This window comes from Dasypus novemcinctus, chromosome 9 (genome assembly GCF_030445035.2).
Source record: "Dasypus novemcinctus isolate mDasNov1 chromosome 9, mDasNov1.1.hap2, whole genome shotgun sequence".
Taxonomy (NCBI): Eukaryota; Metazoa; Chordata; class Mammalia; order Cingulata; family Dasypodidae; genus Dasypus; species Dasypus novemcinctus.
Window position 1 is genome coordinate 117,390,972 of NC_080681.1, and position 6,050 is coordinate 117,397,021.

Here is a 6,050-nt window from a genome sequence, read left to right on the forward strand (position 1 = left end):
TAAGACATGTGGTTCCTGAGAGCACCTTCCAATAAACTTGCTTAAGTTTCCTGGGCTGCTCAAGCAAACACCATGAAATGGGCCGCCTTAACCAATGGGCATTTATTAGTGTGTGAGGTTTTTTTAACTAGCCAAAGAACTTTATTAATCTTTGTTTTAAAATTTACTCCCAGTCTTTGCTTAATTACTTGCAAAGAATGAAATTGTGTAGAAGCAAAAACTGAAAAGAGCTGCAGTGTCCAAGGGGTTTGAGTTTAAAACTATTATAGATCTAGGGAAGCAGATGTGTCTCAACGAGTTGGGTGCCCACCTGCCACATGAGAGGTTCCTGGGTTTGGGTCCCAGTTCCTCCTAAAGGAAGACAAGCAGACACTGCCCCCGACCCTCCTACAACAAGCCAGATGCTGCCCCACCGCAAAGGAGTAGAAGCCACAAGCCAGCAGGCACTGCAGCCCACGGGGAGCGGGTGTGGCTCAGACCACTGGGCACTCTTCTTTCATGTGGGAAGTCCTGGGATCGGTTCCCGGTGCCTTCTGGAAAAGGCACTCAAACAATGAGCAGACAGATGAGAGACCCATCTGGGGGAGGGTGGGGATAAATAAAGTAAATAAATAAATCTTTTAAAAATATTATAGTTCTAGATTTTGTTAGAATCCATAAACAAAACCATTTTAAGAAGCAGTCAATATAAAACAACAGCTCCAAGTACCATAACTTCAAGTTCTTTTCTTCTTTAGAAGTTGACTCAATTCAGTTTGCCTCATTCTTGGAAGCCTTATCAAAATTATCCACAAGATCTAGAATTTCATCCTCCTCCTCCTCTCCAGTAACAAGTGGTGCTTTTCCGTACACAGATGGTTTGGGCAGAGCTCCAGCCAGTCTCCTTAAACTGGTTTAAGACCTGCGCCAAGCTAGTCTAAGTTGCTGGGTAACATTTCCCTCGGGGGCTTGGCCTCAGCAGGCCTGAAATGGTGAAAGTGTGCACTGACAGAGATGCCAGAACTTTAGGGTTGTTCAACTGGATCACTCTTCCTTGGTTTGTAAACATATTAATGTCTTCAAAGCCAGAGAGAGTTTACCCCTAATTTCTTTAAGAATTGAAGTTTCCTTGTCATCTGCTATCGCTCTTTTGTGAACCACCTTTTTCTTTTTTTTAAAGATTTATTATTTATTTCTCTCCTCTTCCACCCACCCCTGTTGTCTGTTCTCTCCTTGTTCTTCTGTGTCCGCTTGCATTCTTGTCAATGTCACCAGGAATCTGTGTCTCTTTTTGTTGCATCATCTAGCTGCATCAGCTCTCCGTGTGTGCAGTACTATTCCCGGGCAGGCTGCACTTTTCTTGCGCTGGGCGGTTCTCCTTATGCGGCGCACTCCTTGCACATGGGGCTCCCCTATGCAGGGGACACCCCTGCGTGGCATGGCACTCCTTGTGTGCATCAGCACTGTGCGTGAACCAGCTCACCACACGGGTCAGGAGGCCCTGGGTTTGAACCCTGGACCTTCCATGTAGTAGGCAGATGCTCTATCAGTTGAGCCAAATCTGCTTCCCTGAACCAACTTTTTCTTTCTGTGACCTGTTCCTTTCCCACCAAGGCAAACTTGTGCTTGCAGTTTGGCCAGCTTCTCCTGGTTCCTGATAGTTTCTTTCATCTTGTTGAAGCAGAAATGGGGCCATGTGGGGGACTGGTGTTGGTGCTCAGGGGGTCTCAGGTAGACTGGCTGAGACCAGGCACATGTTGAGTGATGCAAGGTAGCAGCTAGGGCTAGCTTACGGTTTTGAGGCTAAAAGAAAGTCCAAATCAAGGTGTCACCAAGGCAATGCTTTCTCTCTGAAGACTCTGGGGGCTGCTGGCTGGCTGCCAGTGATCCTTGGTCCTGAGTTTGTCACATGGCAAGGCACATGGTGGCATCTCCTTGTCTCTCCCTTCTCTCCTGGGTTCTGTTGATGCTCCGCTCATGGATCCTCCATCTGCAGTTCTCTGCCTTATCTGAGTTTCATTCCACTTATTAAGGACTCCAGCAATAGGCTTAAGACCCGTCCTGACTGCAGTGGGCCATGCACTGTAGTCACCTTATCGACAGGTCCTACTTACAACGAGTCCACACCCACAGGAATGGATTCAATTTAAGAACATACAGCTTCAAACCATCACAGCCCACGTGCAAATCTCCCTCTCAGAATCAATTTCCCAGGAAACAAAGATATAAGATAGTCATCAAGCCATCTCAATTCAGCAATTACAAAGTTGAATCCCACCCTCCCCCCCCCCCAAAAAAAACCTCCAAATTTGGTTTCATAAAGTTAAATCTTTCTTCCTTCCATTGTATGGTTTAATATATATGCAGAGCCTGGAGTTGTGAAAGGAGGTGATCTTCCTTTCCCACTCTTCCTGCTACTGCTTGAAAATGTGCCCTAAAGATATAGGTCCTAATCCTGAGTATCAGGAACTGTAAATGTTCCTGTGGCAGTTTGAAGCGATGTACCCCAGAAAATCATGTTCTTAAGGTAGTCCATTCCTGTGGGTATAAACCTATAAGGAGGGCCTTTTGGTTACACTGCTTCAGTTGAGGCGTGCCCAGGCTGGGTCTTAATCCTCTTACTGGAATCCTTTCTGAACAGGATGAATGTGGAGAGAAAGAGAGAAAGCCGTAGAAGCCAGAAGCTGAAAGCACCAAAACCCGGAAGAGAAGGGAGAGGCCAGCAGACACCTCCCAGCAGCTGGTCTTGGAGGAGAAATCATTGCCTGTTTAATTTTTAAAGATTTATTTATTTATTTATTTATTTATCCACCCCCTCCCCCATTGTCTGTCTCTGTGTCCATTCACTGTGTGTTCTTCTGTGTCCCCTTATATTCTCACTAGGCAGCTCCAGGAACCAATCCTGGGACCTTCTGGAGTGGGAAAGAGGCGATATTCCCTTGTGCCCTCTCAGCTCCCTGATCTGCTGCATCTATTATCTCTCATCTGTGTCTCTTTTTGTTGCGTCATCTTGCTGCACCAGCTCTCTGAGTGGGCCAGCACTACTGTGTGGGGCAGCACTCCTGTGCGGGGCAGCCCTCTGCGTGGGCCAGCTCGCCACACGGGCCAGCTCGCCTTCACCAGGAGGCCCTGGGAATCAAATCCTGGACCTCCTATATGTAGATGGGAGCCCAATTGCTTGAGCCACATCTGCTTCCCATCATTGCCTTTATGATGCCTTAATTTGGACATTTTCACAGCCTCAGAACTGTACGCTTCTGAGCTAATGAATCCCTACTGTAAAAGCCAGCCCATTTCTGGTATCCTGCTTTGGCAGCTTTAGCAGATGAAGACAGAAGAGGAGAAGGTGATGTGACCACTGAGGCAGAGATGGCATGAACACCAGAAGCTAGAAGAGGCAGGGAAAGGGTTTACTCCCAGAGCCTGCTCCTGACGTTGACTCCAGCCTAGTAAGGCTGACTTGACTTCCGGCCTCCAGAACTGAGCAAATAATTTCTGTTGTTTTAAGCCTCCAGGTCTGTGGTCATTTGTTACAATGGCCATGAGCTACACGTGACCTCAGCGGGAGTGAGGGGCAGTGGTTGGTGGGTTGGGAGGGGAGGGAGGGAGGCTAAGGGGAACAGGAACATTCTTGCTTGAGCCGTGTGGCTGGGGGGCTGAAAGTTGGTGCTTCTTCTCACAGGGGCTCCTGTGGCTCCTTCAGAGATGCCCCCAACCCACAAAGGGCTGGGGTATGCCCACTTCACCCAAATTTTCTTTATCCACCAACTTGTCTCTCAAATCTTTTGCAGCCCTAGGAATATAACAAAGCCTTCAGCTTTTGTCAGCTGAGGAATATTTGCTGCTCAAGGAGCCCTATTGGTCAAGTTTTGGGGTGACCTTGCACCAACTTCCTCTTGGCAAGGCCCCCTTCTGGTCCACTGGGAACACTCCTGCATCCTTTGGCCCCACAAACTCTGGGGCGAAGCTGGTTCTCACATCTTCAGAGAAGCACGTTTTGACTGAGGTTTTATGGATCACAGGAACCCCTTCTCCCAGTAGGCAGGGCAGGAGGCTGTTCAGATGATTCTTTTCCACCATTATACATTGTCAATGACCTACATGGGAAAAACAAAACAGCCCTTCTGGGTGTTTTCTGAGCAGCTCAGACCCCATGGAGCCAAAATCTGGTCTCAATTTTGAAGATGCCAAGTCAAGTTTTGTTTTCTGTGGAAGAATCCAAGCCCCTCAATTAGTCAGGGTTCTCCAAAGAAACAGAACTCATCTATCTATCTATCTATCTATCTATCTATCTATCTATCTATCTATCTATCTATCTATCTATCTATCTATCTATCTATCATGAGGAATTGGTTCACATGACCATAGCTGTAAATTTTGATAAAGGTATTTCTAAACTTTGGCAAGGGTGTAATCCCCAGGGGAAGCTGGCTGCCTGAAGTTGAGGCAGAAATTCTTCTTTCTGATTTCAGAAATCTTCAGTTCTAGCTTTTAAGACCACCTGATTACTCCAGTTACTTTCACCGGAACTGTAGTTGGTGCTGGGGTTTAATATATACCCAGGGGACCTGAATCTCTGGACTGACCATGTGACAGCCAGGCCCTGAGCCTCAACAGACTTGCAACTCCTACATTCTGGTTTATTGGACTTACCCCACTCAGCTAACATGGAGGTGAAGAAGGTCAACCACCACACCAGGGAGCCAAGAGTGCCTACAACTGAAAGCAGGAGAATTGCATCCAGCATCCATGTGGAATCAAAGCCCCCTCTTGATATAGATGTGGAGTGGACACAACCATTCTAAGGTCCACAGGATGGAGGACTAGAGTATGGATTAGAGTAGACTTACTGATATTCTATTCATGAACTATTGTGATTAGTAATCGAAGAAACTGTGGCATTGGTATGGAGAAAGTGGCCATGGTGGCTGCTGGGGGTAGGGAGTGGGAGGAAGAGATGTGATGTGGTGGCATTTTTGGGGGTTGGAGTTGTCCTGGGTGGTGCTGCAGGGACATTTACCGGACATTGTCTGTCCTCCCATGGCTCACTGGATGGACCGTGAGAGAGTGTGGGCTATGGTGTGGACCACTGACCATGAGGTGCAGCGGTGCTCAGAGATGTATTCACCAAATGCAATAAATGTCTCATGGTAATGGAGGAGGTTGTTGTTATGGAGGGAGGAGTGGGGTGAAAGAGGGCTGGGGGGTATATGGGGACCCCATCTTTTTTGATTGTAACATTTAAAAAATCAAAAAAGACCAAAAAAAATTAAAAAAAAAAAAGACCACCTGATTGGATGAGAAGACTTCTCACACTGCTGGGGCAATCTCCTTTGTAGATTGTAGATGCAATCAGCCATAGATGCAACCAAATGATTATAGATGCAACTCCATCTATAAAATACCCTCCCAGTACCATCAGGCCAGTGCTTTGCTTGACCAAACAACTGGACACCATAACCCAGCCAAGTTGACTCATGGAATTAATGATCAGGGTGCTTATGTCAGGGCCATAGAAGACAATGTACAAAAGGGACACAGCAGGGACTAGGTGGAGTGGCCTAAAACAATCAGACTAATTACTTCATTCTGTAAAATCCATAGCCCCTGCTATGTGTCAAGTCCAGTTCTAGGGAGCCTGTGGGACAGCAGTGAATACGACAGACAAGACCTGCTTTATAAGGCTTTCGAGCTTGTGAAATGGAAACTACAAATGGAAGCAACAAAGGGACTGTGCATCAGGCTGAGCGAATCTAGCCGTCCACCCTTACGGATCTCTTGGGTTCCCTCGTAACCCATCTATTGTCTTTCCTCTAAAAGGACATCCTGAAGGGGAGTAAAGGTCTTGGGTCTCACCCTTTTCCTCTAAACTTCAAGGACGTCACTCTGTCCTTGGAGCAATCTGGTATGACTTTGTTCCCACTACAGGACTTGCTTTTCCTGCCTCTATGACCCTGTGATTTGGTCTATTTTTTCATAATTTGAATTTTTGTTTTGAAATATGTATACAGAGGTATGTGCTTTGTACACACACACATACACACGTTAAAATAAATCAATAATCACACACC

General features: G+C 46.7%; 1 pseudogene; it reads right to left on the bottom strand.

Moving 5' to 3' along the window:
• Positions 1-583: 583 nt before the first annotated feature.
• On the bottom strand, positions 584-2,158 carry LOC139439701 (transcription factor BTF3-like; annotated as a pseudogene).
• Positions 2,159-6,050: the final 3,892 nt, after the last annotated feature.